At 50.5% G+C, this 22,012-nt stretch overlaps 1 long non-coding RNA gene across 1 annotated transcript; it reads right to left on the bottom strand.

Annotated features, from left to right (window-relative positions):
* Positions 1–455: 455 nt before the first annotated feature.
* On the bottom strand, positions 456–1,392 carry LOC112271599. The gene is made up of 2 exons (XR_002964869.1): positions 1,226–1,392; positions 456–850 (listed from the first exon to the last, which is right to left on the bottom strand). It is a non-coding gene; the product is annotated as an uncharacterized LOC112271599 (long non-coding RNA).
* Positions 1,393–22,012: the final 20,620 nt, after the last annotated feature.

The raw sequence follows: 22,012 nt of genomic DNA, 5'->3' as shown, positions 1-22,012 counted from the left end.
AGTGTCTCAAATTTTCCCAAATATAAATGTATTTATATCTAAAAGCGTCTAAATATATGTAATGTTCGACACTTAATATGGAACAGATTGAGTAGATTGAATCTTACCAGTGAGATATGTAGACAACTATGCAGTCTTATCTTTGCACATGAGCATGGGCGCTTTGAGCCTTTGATGATACTTTCTGGTCGCTCGTCAACTGTACTTTTGGTGCAGTTTCATGGTTGTCTCCTGAAAGATCGAGTATGTCTTCAAGAAGGCGGGGGGGGGGGGGGGGGGGGGTCAATTGAAGATTATCAAATTTTACTTCAAATTAAAACAGATTCTTCAAACATTATGAAACAAGTGAAGACAAAACGCAGTTCTTAGTCTTAGCAGAGTTACAACAGTGGAATATAGTGAAGAAAACAGTAACTGAAGACAGAAGATAAAAAGATGAGGAAAAGTATCATCCGGACACAGAGACACGATGATTTGTTTCCCGAAGTTCAGATTGTTGGCACAATCCTACGTCTCCGTTGAGAGGGTTGAATCACACAAGATTCGCGGACACACAAGTCCACACAATTCTCCTGATCTAAGACCAAAGTCTCACCGAGTTACTCGTGATGGATCTTTCTTCGCAGAGGCAATCTTCAGGCCTTCACAGACTGGTTGAGGCAAATCACACTTTGATTGCTCTTAATAGTACGGCTTGTCTTATACTCAAAGTGAAGACAATTCTTCACAGAAATTCTAGGAAACATCCTTAACCTACCCGTAAGGCTTGATGCTTTATGCCTTTTTCCTATCTTCAATTTTGAGGGATCACCAATGCCAGTTGGAACTCTTCATCCATGAGGCTAAACATCTGAAACACTCAATTTGCACATTAGTCAGCATCTGAAACACTCAATTTGCACATTAGTCACTTAACCATTTTATCATGAATCATCAAAACCCATACGGGTGCACATGATTCGCTTTCATCCGCAGTTTCTAAGTTGCCTACCGTTTTTATTATGTGTGTCGTTCTTGTCTACTTATACTTATCTACTACGATTGTGTGCTAAAAAAATAACAACAAGGGAATTAATCCACCCTATGCTTGATATGCGTGTGCTGGAGCAAGATTGCTTTTTAATTACCTGCATATTACTACTAACGAAATGAACAAGACAAGAATGGGTGACCTGCTTTTGGATAAGGGTGCGTGCTGACGCTGCATGCATAAAAATAAATATACCGATGCTTCCTTGATGTTCCCAGCCGCTTCCCCTCGAGCATCCATCACCTAGCCTTTTGCTCTATAAAGAGCAGCACATAGTTCGCTTCATCTCTAAGCTACACACAAGAATAGCTTCTTCTTAGACCAATCCAGGCTAGAGACATGGGCAGCAAGGGCGATAGCGGCGGCGGCGGCGGCGGCGGCGGCGGAACAGGCGGATGGGGCGGCTGTAAGGGCGGCGGCGGAGACGGACGGAGCGGCGCTGGAGCGGGAGGTGGAGGAGGAAAGGGAGCTGGCGGTGGAGGTGGCGGACAAGGCGGCGGGAGCGGCGGCGGTGCCAAGGGGGCCGGTGGCCAAGCAGGAGGCGCCTGGAGCGGCGCTGGAGGAGGCGGACGTATAGATAGGACGCGCGCGAAGGGAGACTACGGCGACAGACCCGGAGGTCGTACGGCAGTCAGCAAGTAGCCAGGGTGCTCCTGCATGAGTCAGGCTGCTCATGAGTAATTTCAGCCGTGTATTGGCATCTTAATAATGAATAATGTAAAAAGCTTCGTTAATATAGCAGCCTGCTAATTACTATTCCGTACTTGATTAATTAATTAGTCCTATCTAATCGACCGTCTCCATAATTGTAACGGGAACCTCGTGCAAATCCATGGTTCGTCCAATACAGGTCGTCGGGGATCCCCCGGGCGCCTGCGACCTGTCGTCGTCGCGCGCCGCTGCCGCGAGAGGAGACTGAGCAGTGAGCACCGTAGGGCCTCAAATGTCCTGGCGGTCCCCTGCCTCTGCAGCCCTGCTTGTGCGGTGTAGTTCAAGGTCTCTGTGCGAAAGACCCGCAAAAACGAATATATATTCCCACTGCTTTGCAGTCAAGCATACGGGCAAACTAAACTACTCCCTCCAACCCATTAATTGTCTAGATTTCAATTAACTTACAAAATACTCTCTCGGTCTCATAATTTTGTCGAAATATTTCATGTATTTAGATGTCTTTTAGAATAGATACATCCAGCAAATTTAAGAAAAAATCATGGGACGGACGGAGTAAAACCCCACGGGGCCTTGCTACGTCGTAATTCCCAGAAGTCCTTGCTCTCAATCATGGCGCGCCAGCTCCGGCAAGCAAACTTAAGCCTCGCAAGGGTGTGCGCCGACAGCTCTCGCAGCACCAGCGACATGGCGAAGATGATGTCCTCGCACGGCTGCCCGGGGGAGACGACGCTCTCCTCGTACATGGCTGCATGGCTCCAGGAGGTTCTCCAGATCGTTAGTCCCAGGGGCATACGTGCACATCTCGAAGCTGAACGTATCCTTGAGAGTATTCTTGGAGCTGAATATGTAGGATAAGCGGTGACGTGGTTGTATCAGGACGATGCGGCGGTTGTCGACGTCAGCGCTGGCGAGTGGGATGACCCCTTTCCCGCCGTACGACACGAAGCTGCTAGCCATCTCCCATGGTAACTTGTACACGTCGATTCGGTAATTCAGGTCCCACGTGCCTTCGGTTTCATGTCCGCGGAGTAGCCAGATGTAGTACAGACGCGGCGCCCCGCTGAATATGTTCAGTTCAGTTCTGAAGAGGCATAGGCGGCCACCGAGATCCGTCAGCTGGTCGTTAGATACAAGATGTCTCTCTGTGCCGAGTGGCGGCAACGACAAAGTCCCAAACTTCTCGCCGGTGAGAGAGAAGGACACGATGAACAAGTCTTTGGGTGGGGAGTCGAGGCTGCGCTTGGCGAACCAGTGCACGCGCCTTGCGCAAACACGCTCGCCTCGTTCCGGTTTACCCAGCCAGCCGGTTTCTCCGGCGCGCCGCCGGCCGCGGGCCTCCAGAGCCCCGTGGAGCCGTTGACCACGTAGACTTCACACCACGGGGGTTTCTTGGTGTCACAGCCACGGTAGTAGATGCGCACGACTTTGTGCCTCCTTGTACGCGCGCCATAGCCGATCCCTAAGCTCGAATACTTTTGGTGATCATCGGCCTCCTCCTTGACACGGCGGCCCGTGGGCCGGCCCTCTGGGAGTGCCGCCATTTGGCCGGTGGACGGGTTGAACACGTGGTACGTCCCTGACGAGGGGCTACCTCGGCAATACCGTGACTCAAGGGTTTTCGACTGAGGGAGAGCACGGGGTGCACCAGCGATTTACAGGTTCGGGGTCCTCGGAAGGTAATACCCCTACGTCCTGCTTTTGGTGTATTATTTGATCAAGATTACAGGAAAACTATGAAGCTATGATGCGCAGATGGATCTGCCATGTGTCTAAAGGGCTCCTCCTTCCCGACTCCCCCTCCTAGCCTTATATACTTGCGGCTAGGTCTCGGACGTGATAATCGGGAAGGTTACAATCAAATCAGTTTATTCTGGTACGAAAAGATTATGCTCCTTGGCTTGAGCCGCACTTTGAGAGATTCGACCTGCATATACTTGATGGGCCTTCGAATGGACCCCCTGTTGGGCTGTATCGAGTTTATGAAGGTTGAGGACTCGAAGGGTCATTCCCTCGTCAGTTAGGGACTCAAGAGTTTTCAGTTATCAACTGTATGTCAAGACGCAGATAGTCTTCTTGCTTTAACTGTTCATCAGTCAATTGATTCAAATGTTTGTCAGACCCAAATCTAGGGAATCCCTGACCTGTGGCCCGGAACCACAGCGTTTCTGCGAATGGTACTGATACTGTGTGGGATGGTTGCGAAACGCGCCTGGAATACTCGATCGGTCGAGTCCAATTAATTGTACTGGGGCAAAAACTCTGTTAGCATACATCAGCACTCGAGTCCCCAGGCTCGAGCCTGGATAACTGGCGGTATTCGAGTCAAACCTGCCGGGGGCTTTACAGACTCGAAATCCAGTACTGTGAGGCGATCAACCAACGCGTCTGTTGGGATCTTTTCTTTATGCAAGCGCATGGATAATCTGGAATCGCCTGATGATGCTGATTTCCAGGCCCAATGAAAAACCATCGGGTCTTACCTTCACATTATGAACCTGGCTTCGGGTTTGTTTCGCAGTCTGTGCGACCTGGATATTGCTGTTGAGTGACCATGAGTGGGGTACACTTCGAGTTCCTGTACCGTCGGGTGGCAGCCCTGAGTTTTCTAGAGCTTGACATGACGTCTTTGCTGACGTTTTGATTAAAGAAATGGTCTGGGCAGTCGATGGGACGTACCTTATGCTTTATGCATGGACCGAATTGAGTACTGTGGATGTGGTCAGTTTGATTTGACCATACGACGTGCGCAAGATTTTAGGCGCAATAATAGATGTCGTGGGTTCCTGAACCGATGGAAGGAGAAACGGCTCGTTTCTGCTGGGGCCACGCGTCATACGTCGATGCGAAACACGTGGCATCATTCTGAATCGTACGGCGATGATTTCGCTCCTTCCTGTTATCAATCGTCTTCTTCCTGCCTTATTTCGTCCCCTTGTCTTCTACACTTCATTGCATCTTCGTTCTGCGCTCTGCTCTCTTGCCCAAACCTAGCCTCCTCTCCGTCGCCCTTGCTCCCCACTTCATCGACCACTGCCATCGCGCGCTTGCTGCCATGGGCAGGAAGAAAATCTCCACGACCGCCGGTGCCAGCGCCGCTGCTGATGGCAAGAAGGCATCTTGCGATGCTCCCCTCCCCCCCCCCCCCCCCCGCCTTGGACAAGAAATCCAAGAAGACTGCTGACGCCGTGCCTGGCGGTGACAAGAAAATCGGGGAGTGGAAGCTCTCTGGGATCTTGGCGCGCCATTTCTCGGTGATGCGGAAGCACGGGCTCATTCCCGGTGAGGACTTCGGCAAGGTTCGTGTCCCGGGAAACGAGGTAAATCCTCGTCCCAGGCCTGGGGAGCGAGTTATTTTCTACGTTTTCGTTATCCGCGGCCTCTCTCTCCCCGTCCATTTCTTCTTCCACACGCTGCTGCTGGCGTATGGGCTTCAGATGCATGATCTGACGCCCAATAGCTACCTGCACATTGCATGTTTAATCACGCTTTGTGAGTGCTACCGGTGTGAAACCCCACTAGGGTTTGTGGAAGAAGCTATTCATCATCAAGCGGCAGGGTAAAGGCGACTGGATCTACAAGACCGGCGGAGCGAACATCCAAGTCCGTGGAGATGTTCAGTACTTCTCCCTTCAACAGATCGAGTCGGTGCAGCAGTGGAGGAGTCGGTGGTTTTACCTCCAGGATGAGCCAGTCGATGGCAAGGATTTCAGCCTGCCCGAGTTCTCCGCCTCTACTCAAGTGAGAAAGTTGAAGTCTTGGAACCATGAGCTGACAGCCGAAGAAGATGCATAAGCTACTGTTTTGCTGAAGCAAGTGGTCGAACTTCAAAAGACTCCCGAGAGAGAGGTGAGTGGTCTGCAGCTCATCGCTATTTTCATGAAGAGGCGGATTCATCCGATCCAGGCTCGAGTCCACTCCATGTGGGAGTACTCGGGGCCGTCAGACTCCACTCGATTCTGTGCGCAGGAGCTATCGGACGAGGACCTTCTGACTCGAGTAAGGGTAGTCACTCGAAAAGAGATCACCTTGGAAGATCTGGAGTCGCCTCTGCCGCCTTACGGACCCGATCGATCGAGTGAAGAGGTGATTTTTACTTGCTCACTTGCCATTTACTACTCTGCAATTTCCAAGTTAGTTTTTATTGAAAAGTGTTGTTGCAGGGCCATCAAGAGCTTATGAGCCAACCTCCATTGGACGAAGGGGTGCCAGTCGACGATGACAAACCGGTCGACTGCTCCAACTCCGACACCCTTTACGAGGATGACGTGGATGAGGACGAAGATGACCATCAATCACGCAAGCATGGTCGGTCGAGTGAGGCGGAGCAATCGACTAGAGACTCTTATCGGCACGAGGTGCCTGAGGAGACAATTCCGTCGAGTGCTACAGCCGCATCCGATGAACCGAGGCCTCGGTCGCCGTCTCCGTCGGCTCCCCTTACCAAGAAAGCCAAGTCACTGTCAAGCTGAAGGGACGTCTTCGCATATTTGATGTGTCATCGAGTGGCTCCTCCAGGTACGTTCGTTTAAAAACCAGTTCCTTTGTCGGTTGGGAGTTCTCCTTTCTGAGTTAACGAGTAGCCGAAATCCACAGTGATGGTGATGCCGTGGCCAAGAATTCTCGCGCCGTTTCTCCAGCCCGGAGTCCTTCAAAACCGAGTGCTTCTTTGGCTCGGTGCGAGGTGCAAGATTCTTCGCCGGCAAGGAACCCACCTGCAAGGCTTCCCGAGACGGCACCGACTCCAACCATTGTGCAACCGTCGACTTCGGCGTCTCAGCTTCGTATTGGGGCTTTGGCTTTGGAAAACCATGTGAGTGTTCTCCCGATGGGAGTGCTGAGTGAATTTTTTTTGTGCCAATGGCTTTCACTCATGCTTCTCTCAATTGCAGTCTTTCGTTGAAAATTTGGTGGATCTTGGCGATCGCTGCCTGATACTGGAGGAGGAGAACCAGCAGCTACGCCTGGAGCTGAACCAAGAGAAAGACACCGCTGCTCACGCCAATGGTATGAGCTTTAACTGTATTTAATCCCTGTTCATACTGTCTGCACGGACTTGGTGCCTGTTAACCTTGCCTGTATTTGCAGGTTTGACTGAAGAAGCCCCACTACACGACGTGGGGGTTGGTAATAGTCACGAATGCTGGTTGAAGTACGAGCAACTGGTTGCTGGTTCCGCCAAGGAGTTGGCGACTGCGCGTGCCGAGGTGGACGTGGCTGTCAAGCAGGCCAACCTGGAGGCACAGGAGAGCTTTGCACTCGAGAGGAAGGAGATTGCCTCTCGAGATGACGAGTTGAAGACACGACTTTCGGTTGCCGTCGACGCGCTCACCGGTGAGTTTAATCATAACTGAGGATATTTCCTTTCCCCTTTGATTTCTTTGACTGATGTGATTTTGGCACAGATTCCCTCGGCTCATTGTCCTCTCTTTGTGGCAAACACCAAGTCACTGAATTGAGTGGCGTGGTGGGCTCCGTTGGGGAGTTGTGCAATCATGCGGGTGACATGCTCGCGAAGGTGACTTCCTCGCTGAGGTCATTATTTACGAGCATGTATCCCGACGTTGAGGCGCCGAGCTCACTCGACGGCCTGCTGAGCTTCTTCGATGGAGAAGATCCACTTGAAGACTTCACTCGGGTGCAGACGCAGGCGGGTGCTGAGGCTGCCTTCATCCTCTCGCTCGCGCATGGACTCAACCAGGCGCTGCTGCAGAAGGTCGCTGTTGGTGCTCCAACGACTCCTGACGGGCAAGTCATCGAGTTGAAGCGCTTTGTCAAGCGGGGACGCAAGCTGGCGAAAAAGTTCACCGTCGTCATCGAGCAACTGAACGCGGCGACTGTTCGGACCACGCAGGAGGCTACGGATGAGGTGGGAGCTGGTCCTTCGTCGTGAAGTTCGTTCTTGCCTTACTGTAATAGTTCGTAGTATTGACTCCGCCATGATTTTGTTTAAGATAAACCCGTACTATGGTGCCTGAAATTTCTTCTTTTGATGCATTATGAATGTCTCTTGGCCGTCTTTTGAAGATATATTTTCTTTTCTATCTTATTTGGCGTTGTAGAGCGATGACGACGAAATGCATGAAACACCGCCTGTCAAGGCCGTTCCCGTGCAGTTGCAGCCAATGCCTACTACCGTGGCGACTCCGGCGCCTTCCCCTGCCTCTCTTCTGGACCCGACGATATTGAGGGACCAACTGAAGGGTCTTGAACAAAAACTTCGGGTGGTCACGGGGGAGGTGGCCGTGCAACGGACCAAGGCCAAAGCCGCCATTGACCGAGAGGAATTTCTGATGAAGGAGTTGTCGACGATGTGCGAGAAATTGGCGGGTAACTGAATTTCTTTCCTTCGACTGACTATCGCCTTTGCGACTGTGGATGTTATTGATTCTGATGCTTCAGGTCTTCAACTTGACCCTCACTCGGAGGCCCAGAGGGTAAACTCCCGACTGAGCAGGTTGAACACGTCGAACTGATCATCCTTTTGGTATGACAGAGACAGGGGCCGAGCTTTAGCATTGATGCAAGACCGTGTTGACTAGATAGGGGTTTTGCCGACTCCTGTCGATCGACGTTGGAGCACGTATACCAAGCCCTGTTTCCTTTGCGTCGATCGCCTGCAGGACATGAAGCTTTGATGCAAAAATTTCGTGGCGGCACGGGGATACAAGATTTTGCCCGGAGTTTGATGATCAGGGGCGCTCAACATCCTTTGGCGTTTTTCCTGGTGAAGCACCCTAGTTTGGATCTTGTTCACATCCACGAGCTTCCTGTGATGCCTGGGGAGACGATTGATATTCGACCCCAGATGGATCGAACTCTACAACCGGCTCGCTGGATCATCTTCCTTCGTGAAGAGGCGGAGCAAACGTAGCTTGAGGCGAACCGGGTCGCAAGTCAAGTCGCACCGTAGGCACCTAGGGAAAAGGTATCGGGTGCGCGATCAGTGCTCCCGATGGGAGTAGCCCCCGAGTGCATGTCCAACTGCTTGTAGTTGGGGATGGACTCGAAAGAAAAAAATTCAACCTGTATGTGGCCACTGTAATGGATCTGTTATATAAATCGATGTTGAGATGCTGTGCATCTTGCCCATATTCGCTGCGTGGGTTACCGTCGAGTACGCGGAGAGCGCCCCTGATGGCAATAGCCCCCAAGCGCGTGGACAACTGCGTCGAGTTAGGAAAGAACTCGAACAGATCCTGAGTTAGGAAGATTTCGTCGGGTGTGCGGACAGCGCTCCCGATGGGAGTAGCCCCCGAGTCCATGGTCTACTATTTATAGTCGGGTTTGGACTCATTGATTGGCATATCCGGCGAGATCAGCTGCTTCATTGCTTTCGCCGAGATGAGTCGCTCCTATGAGATCGTGTATGTTCGCGATCGCGTGAGGGACGCTAAACGTCAGTCCTTGGCGCTTCGCGGGGAGGTTGCTGTGTGGAAATCGAAGGCTCGTGCCGCTGCCACCCGAGAAGAATTTCTCCTGGGGGAGCTTGTTTCGATAAGCTCTGATCTGCGCGGTAAGCATTGTTCGTGGTGATTGCACGTTCTGTATTGCTTTCCATCTTGAACAAGCTGTCTTGTTTTGCAGAAATTATCCCTGAATCCCACAAAGAGGCTGAGCGCGTTCGTCATCGCCTGAACACGCTTCAATGGGCAGGGACGACGGTTCCTTCCTTCTGGTTTGATTCCGATAGGGGGTATGTATTGCCGCTTCTGCAGGATTGAGCCACCCGAGCCAAGGCTTGTTTGAGCTCGTGCCGCCAGATTATGACTGACATTCACAGAGCGTTGTTCCCAAATACGCTGGTTCTTGACGGTCTCCGGGGTTTGGTCCGTTTGTTCACGGATTCGGCTGTCATCAAGAGTTATATACATGAGCAGCTTGTAACTGGCGCCACCGTTGGCCTGGCTTTTGTTAGGATTCGATATCCCGGCCTCGATCTGGGGGACTGCATGTAGTGCCGTTTTTTGAAGATGGCGAGATTAACATGGAGTATTACTATGACGCCGTCGAGTGGCATGCTCGAGAACTGGTCAACCTTGTCGAGATGATATAAACTTCCACTGCGTTGCTGAGTTTTTAGCACTTGTTTTTTTTTGGGGGGGGGGGGGGGGGGGGACAGCCCCCGAGTCTTTTCTTGTCATTAGGTGTCGAACGGCTTGTGTTTCCTCTTCTTTTGTCGTGTCCTGCAACCAAAACTTTGTTAGTTAAATATTTGGAATACGTACCTTTATCCACTGATCCCGCTTGCCGATGTTGAATATCTTGTGTCGTGACGAAGTGTGACAGACTTGCGCCTGAGCGCCGGCCGTTGATGAGAGTGTCGAGCCGATGGTTTGGAGTCCTCGCCTAGACGGGGATAATCATGATTTGTACAATGCTTGTTTTCGCGGGTGTTTCGCGCAGCCCCCCGAGTTCTGATTTATTGTCGGGTGAGTGCCACCCGCGGAGTTTTTTAACTGCGGCGCTGGAGTTGCCGCACTCGAGCGATATTATGTAGATACATCCCTCAGGTCGTTGAAGAGATGGAGGTGTTTAATGTAGTAATTCAGCTCATGTACGAGGAAAAAACTAGTCTTTATCCAATGACGTACCAACGAAAATAATATGACTGAATAGAAACTGAAGACGATAAAAAGATAAACTGAGTCTGTTTGTAGCTGTGCGGCGTTCCAGGGCATGCCGAAATCGATGCTGGTGTCTGGATCCTTCAGGATGTAGGCGCCTCCTGGGATTACTTTGGAAATGATGTAGGGTCCTTCCCATGGTGATGCCAATTTGTGATGACCTTTTTGTTTCAGCCGAAGGACTAGGTCGCCTTCAACGAATGATTGACGGCGTAGTCGACGGTCGTGAGAATTGCGGAGACTCTGTTGGTAGACTGCTGACCGAGCAAGGGCAATGTCGCGTGCCTCGTCTGTTGCGTCGAGTGCATCTTCCATACCTTCTGTGCAATCTGGTCCGACGTATGCTGCGACCCGAGGTGCATTATACCTTACTTCGGATGGCAGCACTGCTTCTGCTCCGTACACCATGAAGAAAGGGGTGAACTGCGTTGAAGAATTGGGTGTAGTCCGGAGGCTCCAGAGTACCAAAGGGATTTCTTCGACCCATGCGCCAGCTGCTCTCCATAAGGGTGTCATCAGCCTTTTCCGCATGCCTTCGGTGAGAACACCGTTGGCCTTTTCGACTTGGCCATTTGTCTGCGGGTGCACGACTGCTGCGTAGTTGATTCGGATCACCATCTGCCCGCAGAAGTCTTCAAAGTCGGCTGCTTTGAAGTTGCTTCCATTGTCTGTGATGATACTGTGAGGAACACCAAAACGAAAAACGATAGATCTGAAGAATTGAATAACGGTTGCAGATGTGGCACTCGCGATTGGCATGGCTTCAATCCACTTCGAAAATTTGTCAACCGCAACTAGCAGAAAGCGATGTCCTCCATGATGCGACTACCTCAGCGGGCCTACCGTATCGAGTCCCCATTGCGCGAAAGGCCAAGCGATGGGAATTGTCTTGAGTTCGGATGCTGGGGCATGCGGCTTCGTGGCGAACATCTGACATGCCTCGCATTTGCTGACGATAGCCTGGGCGTCGAGTAGGGCCGTGGGCCAGTAGAACCCGGCTCTGAAGGCTTTGGCGGCAATTGTCTTGCTTCCGGCGTGGTGCCCACACGTGCCCTGATGGATATCTAGGAGGATATCATGTCCTTCTTCTGGTGAAATACATCTCTGAAAAATGCTGGAGACGTTGTGCTTGTACAACTCGCCGTTGATTACTGTAAAAGCTTTCGATCGCCGCATAATCCTTCTAGCTTCGGTTGTACCCTCTGGCAACTCCTGCCGGAGCATGTATGCGAGTAAAGGCTTCATCCATGTTGGTTCTATTGCAAGGACTTCGACTGCGTTGGTTGTTGCTTGCTCATTTGCGTGGTTGTCGAGTGGAACTGTTGAATCGGTTGTAGGATCTGAGTTGGGCGACTTTTTGACTGAAATTGTCGCGCTCTTCTCTTTGATGCTTCGTTGATGGATGATCTCCAGAAAGACGCCGGGCGGAACTGCTGCCCGTGTGGATCCCAGGTTGGCCAAATGATCAGCCTCTTCATTACTGGCTCGGCTGACATGCGCGAGCTCACAACCGTCAAAATTACCCTCCAGTGTGTTGTACATATCACGGTAGGCGATCATGGTGTCTGATACTGCGTCACGGGTCTTCATTGTTTGTTGCACAACCAAGTTGGAGACACCATAGATCATTAGGCGAGTGGCGCCACATGCTTTTGCCATCCGCATGCCATGCAACAGAGCTTTGTACTCGGCTTCATTGTTGGAGGCGTTGCGGAAGTGCATCTGAAAAACATAGCGCATCCTGTCTCCTTTTGGTGAAATCAATATCACTCCTGCCCCGGCACCTTCTGCCCGTTTGGATCCATCGAAGTACATGGTCCAGGCACTCGACAAATCGGGAGGGCTTGGAGTCTGCATCTCGGTCCACTCGGCGATGAAATCTGGCAACACCTGCGACTTGATTGCTTTCCGGCGCTCGTATGTGATATTCCTAGGCGAAAGCTCGATTCCCCATTGGGAGACCCGTCCTGTTGCCTCTGGGTTATCGAGAATGTTGGCGAGTGGAGCTTCACTTACTACGACGATCGGGTATTGCTGAAAATAATGTTCCAGCTTCCAGGTCGTCATGAATACTCTGTATGCCAGCTTCTGATAATGTGGATAGCGCTGCTTCGTGAGGGACAATACTTCAGTAACATAGTATATTGGCCTCTGGACTGGCTGCTTTTTCCCTTCTTCTGCCCTTTCTACTACCAAGGCCGTGCTGACCACTTGATTTGTGGCGGCGAGGTATAGTAAGAGTGGCTCATTCTCGAGTGGGGCTACAAGGACCAGTGAAGTTGATAGCATGCGTTTTAGATCGGCAAATGCGCTGCTGACTTTGAGTGTCCACGTGAATTTGTCCTCCTTCTTGAGTAGCTGGTAAAATGGCAAAGCTTTTTCTCCCAATCTGCTAATGAAACGGTTGAGGGCTGCCACTCTTCCTGTAAGCTGTTGTACTGCATGGATGTTTGTTGGTTCCTTCATTGTTACTATTGCTCCGGTCTTGTCTGGATTTGCTTCGATTCCCCTTGCAGAAAGAAAATAGCCCAGAAGCTGCCCTGCAGGTACTCCGAAAACGCATTTCATCAGGTTAAGCTTAATCCGATACTTATCATGATTCTGGAATGTCTCTAGAATATCCTCTAATAAAGTGTCTTCAGTCTTTGTCTTGATAACGATATCATTGATGTAGACTTGAACATTTCTACGAAGCTGCGCCCCAAGACACGCCTGCATGCAGCATTGATATGTAGCGCCTGCGTTTTTCAGTCCCAAAGGCATAGTTGTGTAGCAGAACACTCCATAAGGCGTTCTGAATGTTGTTTTGTCTTCGTCCTCCTTCTTCAATCGAATCTGATTGTATCCCGAATATGCATCGAGGAATGACAACCGGACACAACCCGCAGTCGAATCGACAATCTGGTCTATTCGAGGCAGGGGAAAATGATCCTTCGGGCAATTCTTGTTCAATGAGGTGAAGTCGACGCACATGCGCAAAACTTTCGTGTTCTTCTTCGGGACAAGCACAGGGTTCGCCACCCAGGTAGCTTGTTTTATTTCCTGGAAAACTTTGCATCGAGCAAACGATTGACCTCCTCACCAATGGCCTTCCGCTTTGGTTCTGAAAAACGTCGCATCGGTTGCCTGATGGGTTTGGCATGCTCGTCCACATGCAAAGAGTGCTTGGCGAGTTCCCTGGGAATACCCGGCATATCGGATGGTACCCAGGCAAAAAAATTCCAATTCTCGCGCAGGAACTCGACGAGCGCGCTTTCCTATGCGGGAGGAAGGCTCGAGGACACCAGCACCTGTTTTACTGGGATCCGTCGGGTGTACCTGATGCTCCGTCGTGTCACTCTTCGTGCTGAACTCTATCGGCTGTGGCACTTTCTTCGTCATGGGAACTATGTCGTTGTCCGTCGTTGCCTTTAAAGAGGCGAGCTCTGTCTGCATGCCGAATGATTCAGCAAGCTTATGGTATTCTCTATCACAATTGTCCGATCTTGTAAAGCTTCCTCGAACGGTGATTATGCCGTAGGGTCCAGGCATTTTCATCATGAGATATGCATAGTGGGGGATGGCCATGAACTTGGCGAGTGCTAGCCGGCCCAGAAGCACATGGTATTGTGATTTCCAGTCGAGTACTTCAAAATCGACCCGTTCCTTGCGAAAATTAGCAGGATTGCTGACGACGTCGAGGCAAACCCAGCCCAATGGCACTGCCGGCTTTCTCGGAACAACTCCTTGGAAAGATGTGTCTGTAGCTTGGAGATTTGTTAAAGATCTGTTCATCGCCCTTAGTGTATCTGCAAATATGATGTTGATGCCGCTGCCTCCATCTATGAACACCTTGCTCATCTCATAGCCTCCCACCTAAGCCTCGAGGACTAGTGCTGACTGTCCTGGCCTCGGGATCTGAGGCGGGTGATCTGCCCGCGAGAATGAAACGGCGACCTCAGACCAGTCGAGGTATTCTGGAGGGGCGGGTGGCGCGGCTACAGCCAGATGAACTTGTCGAGTAATAACTTTTTGATGTCGGTTGGACGGCCTTCCTTTTTGTATCATGCAGATATTTCCCAACGGCGCTGGATACGCGTCAGCTGTGGCTGGTGTTTCTGATGGCCGTGACGCAGGCTGCGTGTGTTGTACGGATCCAGCGAAATTTGGTGGCAGTGGAGGGGTGTTGGGAAACGCGGTAGGCTACGCTAGCACAAAATAAAAAAATTACCGATTCCGCCCGGATCAATGCTATAGATAATGGATAACGAGATTACCACTAGACGCGCAGACCCGTAGCAGAAGTAGAGTCGATGATGCGTGTCGATGCCGAGCAGTCGTTCGGCCTGCTCCTCCTTGCCGATCCCACGAGCAGTTCGTCCAAGTGCCGCAGGTGCAGCGCCTCCGAGGTATCCACACGTACAGGGAGGAACTCCGTGTGGCGGACTACTAGATCCGATCACAAGGTTTTGGGCGTGGAGGTGTGACGGCCGAGTATAACTCGCGTCTGGACTGGTGCCACCCTAGCCGGGTTGGTCTCCTCCACTTATATAGACGTCCCTAGTGGGCTCAACACTTGAGGCCCGTTAGGAGTCTTAGCCCGATACGAGTTGGATCCGATCCAACTCGGTCCCCACCCCTTAAGCGTGTGACCCTTCAGGTTCATGGTCAGTCGGACACGACTACGAGCTCGGACTGCGGACCCGAGTAACACCTTACTCATCCACTGGCACCGACCCAAGTCGATAGTTGGTAGCGGCGCCTAGCAGCATGTGCCAACTCTGGAGTGACCACAAGGTATATTGATGAACCATACAATGTGTCATATGCAACATTCCTTTTGCCTCACGATATGTGTGTCGAGCTCAAGGCGAGTGCTTGTCATCCTTGTGGATAGCTCGACTCTCTTCTCGTTCTTGTGATACAGATTCCCGAACGGGTTAACACTTAACCCAAGTCGCATGGCCATGCTTTCCGAATCTGATCACTCTAGAGGGCCCAGAGATATCTCTCCGAATAGGAGGGGCAAATCCCATCTTGATCAACCATGACTCGCAGCATGCTTCTCAGTAAACCCGAAAGCTACCTTTATAACCACCCAGTTACGAAGTAGCGTTTGGCAACCCCTAAGTAGGCCGATTCACATCCCAAGCTCATGCGATGACCTCAGGTCTAGGACTGGCATATACATCGTACTTGAGACTAACAAATGACAATCATCTCGTTGTGTCTCAGTGCGGGTCTGTCCGACTCAACAATCTCATTGTCGAGTCCATGCTATCAGTCGGCAACACCTTGCCCTATGACTTTGTGAAACATAGTAGTCATATTGATTCACATTGCTAGTCTAGATTATGTGTCCGCATAACCTCAATGACCAGGGACCATTAGAACAACATCATAGAATACATAGTCTCACAAACAAGTCACGTATTTATTGATACATATCAGTGATGATGTTCAAGGACAATAACAATAACTCATGAATACATAGGAAATAACATCATCACATGATTGCCTCTAGGGCATATCTCCAACAAGGGGGAGGTGGTGCGTTGTGCGCGACCATCCCAGCTCGAGTGGCGTGTGGCAGATCCAAAGAATTGGAGTTATTCCTCGTCGATTGCAGACCTGGCCCCCGAGGGTAATCCCTGCTTGCCGTTGGATTCGGAAACTGGTTGCATGTGTCCTGCAGCTCGTGAAAACGGCGACACTCGAATAGCATTTGGCCACACCTTATATTTCCATCGACATCCCTGGTACCATGGAAGGGGCAGGGAGATGACAACTGTTGCGTCAACGACAAGCAGGTTGCCCATCTCGCCGCAACCTCCGAGGCTGCCACTGCTGATTCTTGCTGCTATACCGGTAGTTGCCATGGTGATTTCTATCCCGATGTCCTTCATGGTTTCCTTCACCTCGTCCACTGCCGTTACGGTCGAATTCTGCCGCTATGAACTCGAGAGCGTTAGGCTCCCGCTCCTTTCCCTTCTTGCGTCTTTCGGTGTTATGACCGTGTCCTCTCTCAGCTTCTTCATCATCGGGTAGTGCATTGTGCTCATTTCGAATTGAATCTTCTCCATCCGCCCACTTATTTGCTATCTCCATCAGATCTGCCACAGTTTTTGGCCTGTTTCGTCCCAATTCTTCCTTAAAAGTGATGTGCTTCAACCCACGTTTGAAGGCGTCAACTGCACTTTCGTCTGATATTTCTTCTGCTGCATTTTTTAGGGATGTCCATCGTTGTATGTACGATCGAATCGACTCACTCGACCTCTGGGTGCACGCTCGGAGTTCCTCCAACGAAACTGGCCTTTTATACGTTGCCCGAAATGTGCGGGTGAAAACTTGACAGAGCTCGTCCCACGAGCCTATTTCGCCTTCTGGCCGACTAGCCAGCCATGTGCGAGCGTGCCCCTTGAGCTGCAACTGCAAGCACTGCATGGCCGTGTTCTTCGTTCCTCCCTTCAGTCGTACCATTGTGAGGTAATCTTCTAACCAAGCTCTCGGCTCTTAGGATCCGTCAAACTTGATTGCGCTCGACGATACTGAAAAATTGTCGGGCATCTTCGAATTGCGAACACGGCGGCTAAAGCAGGCCGCGCCGCAAGGTTCATCCTCTTCTTCTGTAATGCGGCCAGCACGGGCTGACCGTTCGCGATCGACTCTCTGCTGCGTGACGATATCACGAGAAAGTCTCCTAGTACGGGAGTATTGCGGCGGCGATTAGGCTCTTCCTCCAGTCCTCTCCGTGGAGGAGTCGTGCGATTGTTTTGCCGTGGGGAGCCGCCATCCCTATGTCGCCGGGGCTCCATCTAGTTCGAGTTGGGGCCCAAAAGGGCATTCCCGATGAGGCTCAAGCCGGCCAAGACATGCTTGTGAATTGCCGCCTTCGGGTCGTCATCTGGTGGCATAGTGGATAGAAGGTACGTGTTTGCAGCGACCATGGCTCCTTGTGGCGTCCGGGGAAGCAACTCTCCCTGGGTATTGACTGTCATCAATTCGTCATCCAGACTGCATGTCATGCCGATGCGATCTCGCTCAGGAACATTGTTCAACCGAGATTGATAGCGCGGCGCTCTGTATCTGGGGGTGCTTCGGGAGCAAGCACTGCGACTCTGCGCTGAGAGCTGTCTGCGAGCACTCGAGGCGTCGGCGACCTCTCTCCGTCGCTGTAGCTCTGCCTGCTCCTCTCGCAGTCGAGCATGCGTAGTGTCTAGCGCATGGTGATATGCCATCATCTCGTTGCCCGTGGCGTCTGCTGGTAAGGGGTTAGTGCCGTTAAGAGCGGCCTCGACCCGGGCTTCCTCTTCCGGCGTGAGAATGATTGTTGGGCGATCATTGGTCATGTCTTTTGCGCGTGCCTCGGCGAAGATAGTTCTGCCGGCGCGGTGTTCGTCTCCACTGCTTTCGCACACATCCGCCGCAAAGACCTGTGCCAAGGTCGTGCGAGGGATCGCAATTGCGTCATTGGGGTTGATTGTTGCACTCGAATAGGTATTGATGCTGTAAGGAGTGGGATCTTCCGCGAACACCGAGTGATGTGAATCGCGTCGGTGCAAAAAAAATTGGCCAAAATTGGCCCTGTTTCACCCAGCAAATGCATCGGGGGTAAAGGATCAGTCGGTGACGCCACCGAAGAATCGCAGATCTGCCTTGTTGGGACAGATCTGTGAAGCTGACAATTCCTTCGCGGCTGACTCGGAGGTTAAAGCCTCTAAACGACAGCTCCAGAAGACCGTAGAGGTCACGGAAAGCGGAGCGCAATTCGGGTGGGTGAGCTGAGAAGCTCAAGGACCCGAAGCGGATCGACTCCTCCGTGGTTGATGCGTTGTGGATTGAGAACAACATGATCAAGAAGATCGTAGATCTGATGCACTTCTTCCCCACGGTCGACGCCAATGACGAGGGGCTACCTCGGCAATACCTTGATTCAAGGATTTTCGACTGAGGGAGAGCACGGGGTGCACCAGCGATCTCGTCGACTAACAAAGACTAGGGAAGTGGCAAGGTTTACCTAGGTTCGGGGCCCTCAGAAGGTAATACCCCTACGTCCTGATTTTGGTGTATTGTATTGATCAAGATTATAGGGAAACTATGAAGTTATGATGCGCAGATGGATCTGCCATGTGTCTAAAGGGCTCCCCCTTCCCGACTCCCCCTCCTAGCGTTATATATTGACGGCTAGGTCTCGGACGTGATAATCGAGAAGGTAACAATCAAATCAGTTTATTCTGGTATGAAAAGATTATGCTCCTTGGTTTGAGCCGCACTTTGAGAGACTCGACCTGCATATACTTGAGGGACTTCGAGTGGATCCCTTGTTGGGCTGTATCGGGTATACGAAGTATCGGGTATATGAAGGTTGAGAACTCGAAAGATCATTCCCTCGTCAGTCCCCGTGCCGGTGGCCTCAAGGATGACGAGGCCGCGGCACTGCTGCGTGATGAGGCATGGGGTGACGTGGCGACGTCTGGTCTCTTCGACGAGGGCCGCCGGAGTATGGAAGCGACCGCGGCGTGTGAGGGCGTGGGGGATCGCGTCCACGAGCGTGGTGCCGCCGGGTTGGTCGGGCGACCACGCGTGCACCTTGGGGCGTGATCCGTCGCGTGGGTTCTGCAGGATGAGGATCCTTGGGCCGTCGCGGTTGGCGAGGCGGAGGTGGAGCGTGGCGGCCCAGGCGCGGGAGAGGCGGCGGCACCTGAGCGCTGATTTGGCTGGTAGACGCGCGAGGATGTCCTCTATGACATGGTCCGGGAGCACCGGCGCCATGGGGTTTAATTACCTGCCGGACGGCGGAGTACGTTGGTTTGGAACACACGCACGCACGCACGTCGGAGCAAATCGATCACGATCGATGCGCTTTTATCCAGGCGATTCTGTTTGTTTGTTTTCGTGTTGGTCCCGTTTATAGACTCCGGCGATACGCGTATACACCTCGGACTCAACTCATACATTATCGTGACCTGCTACAAATCCCACGCTTTTTCCTGTGTCGATTTTGGGCCAAAAGGGACAGCTTGCTAAAAACTGAGAATTCACATGGCTGATTTGCAGTCTTTGGGGTTTTTTTTTTGTGTTCCCGTTGTGTGTTTTTTTTGAGAGGGTGTTCCCATTGTGTTTGTGGGTTTGCTCCAGCGGGAAGTGGGCCTTTTGATTGCGGGCTTTTTTTTCCGGCCAGCGTGTGGGCTCCCCGACGCTGTGGGCTGTTTTTCTACGCATAGGAAAAAAGATGAAGGAAGCATTCTAAAAAAAAAGACATGAGGGAGCCTCCTGCGAATCGTCCGGCGGCTCTGTCTGCCCGTCGCTCTCTGCTCATTGTGGGATCTGTAAGTGCTTCTTTTTCATTTTTTTTGTTCCGCTGGAGCACGGATTTATTAATAATCATCAAGAAATGTGAAAAACATACTAAAAGTAATATAAATTATAAATAGGTTCTTGAACCGACTAGCGAGGACAACAGGAAGTAGAACGAGCCAGCCTATGTGATACATTTTCTAGGTGGAAAAACATGCTAAGTTTGTCAAAGACTCTTATTTTGCTTATTGAAAATTTGAAAGCTCAAATTAAGCTAATAGTGTTGCTTTTTATGTGTTGAGCAGGTGCATTTAAGCTTATCCAATATTGCGTGGGGTTGGAACTGTGTGTCATGGAGGTACAATTAAGTTTTTTAGGGCACTTTTAATCATTGTGTATCTTTAATTCTTTATTTTATAAAAAAATTTATAATTGCACCATGTTACGACGGACCTTGTCAAGTGCGTGGGAAGCAAGTGGGCCATGCAAGATAAAAGCGAAGGAAAATAGTTTCTTTGCCATCAGTCTCATCGAGAATTTTGAGGACTATGCGGCATGTGTTATTTTGTTTATTTTTCCATCAATTTTTTTTTGTTTTCTTATTTTTGATGTTTTACGTTTTCTACACACGGTCGAAATCGATGTGTTGGATTTGCTCTATGTTATGCGGAATTAAGTGGTAAGATTTTGTTGTCCACTGTGGCGTTGATTTGGGTGACACCTTAATGTCCACTATTACAAAGGAGGATAACATACTTTTATAATTGAGTGCCTTGACAAGAAGACTCAGCATAAGATGCATGTTGATAAGACAAGTTAGTACGAGTAGTTTATCTCATTTCCATATTTTTCATTCTTATGTTATTTTTTTGAGAGAAACGTCTATAAATTAATCTAGGGACAAGTTGCATACGATCATTCATAACCTGACGCATCACGCAGGACGGCACAGAGTTACATAACAAACCTCCGTCGCACACCTTACTACAGAAACTACCGAGCTCATGGGCTACAGAGTTGTTCTCTCTCTTGGTGAAAATAAAATGGATACTACGATCGGAAGTGGTGAAACGAAGGATGTCACCCACAATTGAACAGGAAGCATAACGTTTCTGTGAGGAGAAAGTGAGGGCCTAAATCAAAGAAATACAATCGCTTTCAACAATAATGGGAGCAGAGGAGTGCTGCCTCGCAATCTTGAGGCCTTGCAGGCAGGCAATGCCCTCGCCATCTCAGCAGAAAGACAATGTTTGATCACATCCCAGGCCGAGACAATAATAGAACCATGTTCATCACGAAGAACCGCACCCCAAGTACCTGATCTGAAGCTATGTTGAAAGCTGGCATCCACATTGAGCTTAGTCCATCCTGTTTCAAGGGGGTTTTCAGGCTGAAGGAAGCACAATTTTAACTGTTGCTGAGATCACAGGTTGTACACCAATGCTTATCTTGCCTTTGGCATCTGGTTCAACAACTTTACTCTTGATCAACAACATGGAGTCGGCATAGCTGAAGAGGAATTGAGCGGAGGCTTCCACCGAGACATTACCTTTGGCGAAAATGATGTCATTACGCAGGTGATCTTGTCTAATCTTCATATCTCTTTCTTTTTTTCCGTCCAGCATCCATCACGCTAGAAGATGATTTATTATGAGAATTATTTCGCCAAATACATGAGTCACATCAAATATTAGCTTACAAAACTCGTTTTTTTTTCTTCGAAACTAACTAGTTGCTGTCCTAGTGATTAATCTTCCGCGGCTCGATCTGGATCCACCACAGAAATTCCAAATTTCCTGCATGACAAGAAAAGTTTATCCAGACTTAGGAACAAGAATTGACAAAGGCACTAGTGGAAAATCTAAGAGATGTCGACGCGACAGAAGTTCAGAACATCTTGAGATTAATCCAGCTAGGCACGAGAGATTGCTTACAGATTTTGTTGAAGCTTGCGATGTCACAGCTCTGGACGTACTCGTTAACTGGCTCGGCACAGAGACAGTCCTCGATAAGGTCGTCGACGGAGACGAGCTCGTCCACAACTGTAATCATGATCTGAAGCTTATTCACGCCAAATCCAACCGGAACGAGTTTGGCTGCACGAAGAGGGTACGTGATCGATCGACGCAGTTAAAAGAATCGGTTAAATTCCATCATCAATTGATAAAAGCGTGCACGTAATTCAGGTGTCGAGCTAGTTTAATTTGGAAGTCCACATACAAGCACCCCAGGTCAAGCCTTCCTTCTCCACGCTCCGCACAGCTTCCTCGGGTTTCACCATGTCGGTCTCGTCGTCCCATGGTTTCACGTCAAGCAAAACCGAGGATTTTCCAACTGCCGCCATGTTAATCCTGAACGATGAAACATAGTAGCAACAGATTACATCTTGGATACGTGTGAGAAGAGGAAA

The sequence above is a fragment of the Brachypodium distachyon genome, chromosome 1 (assembly GCF_000005505.3).
Source record: "Brachypodium distachyon strain Bd21 chromosome 1, Brachypodium_distachyon_v3.0, whole genome shotgun sequence".
Classification (NCBI taxonomy): Eukaryota; Viridiplantae; Streptophyta; class Magnoliopsida; order Poales; family Poaceae; genus Brachypodium; species Brachypodium distachyon.
Note: the sequence above shows the minus strand (reverse complement) of the source record. Positions and strands in the feature narration are given on the sequence as shown.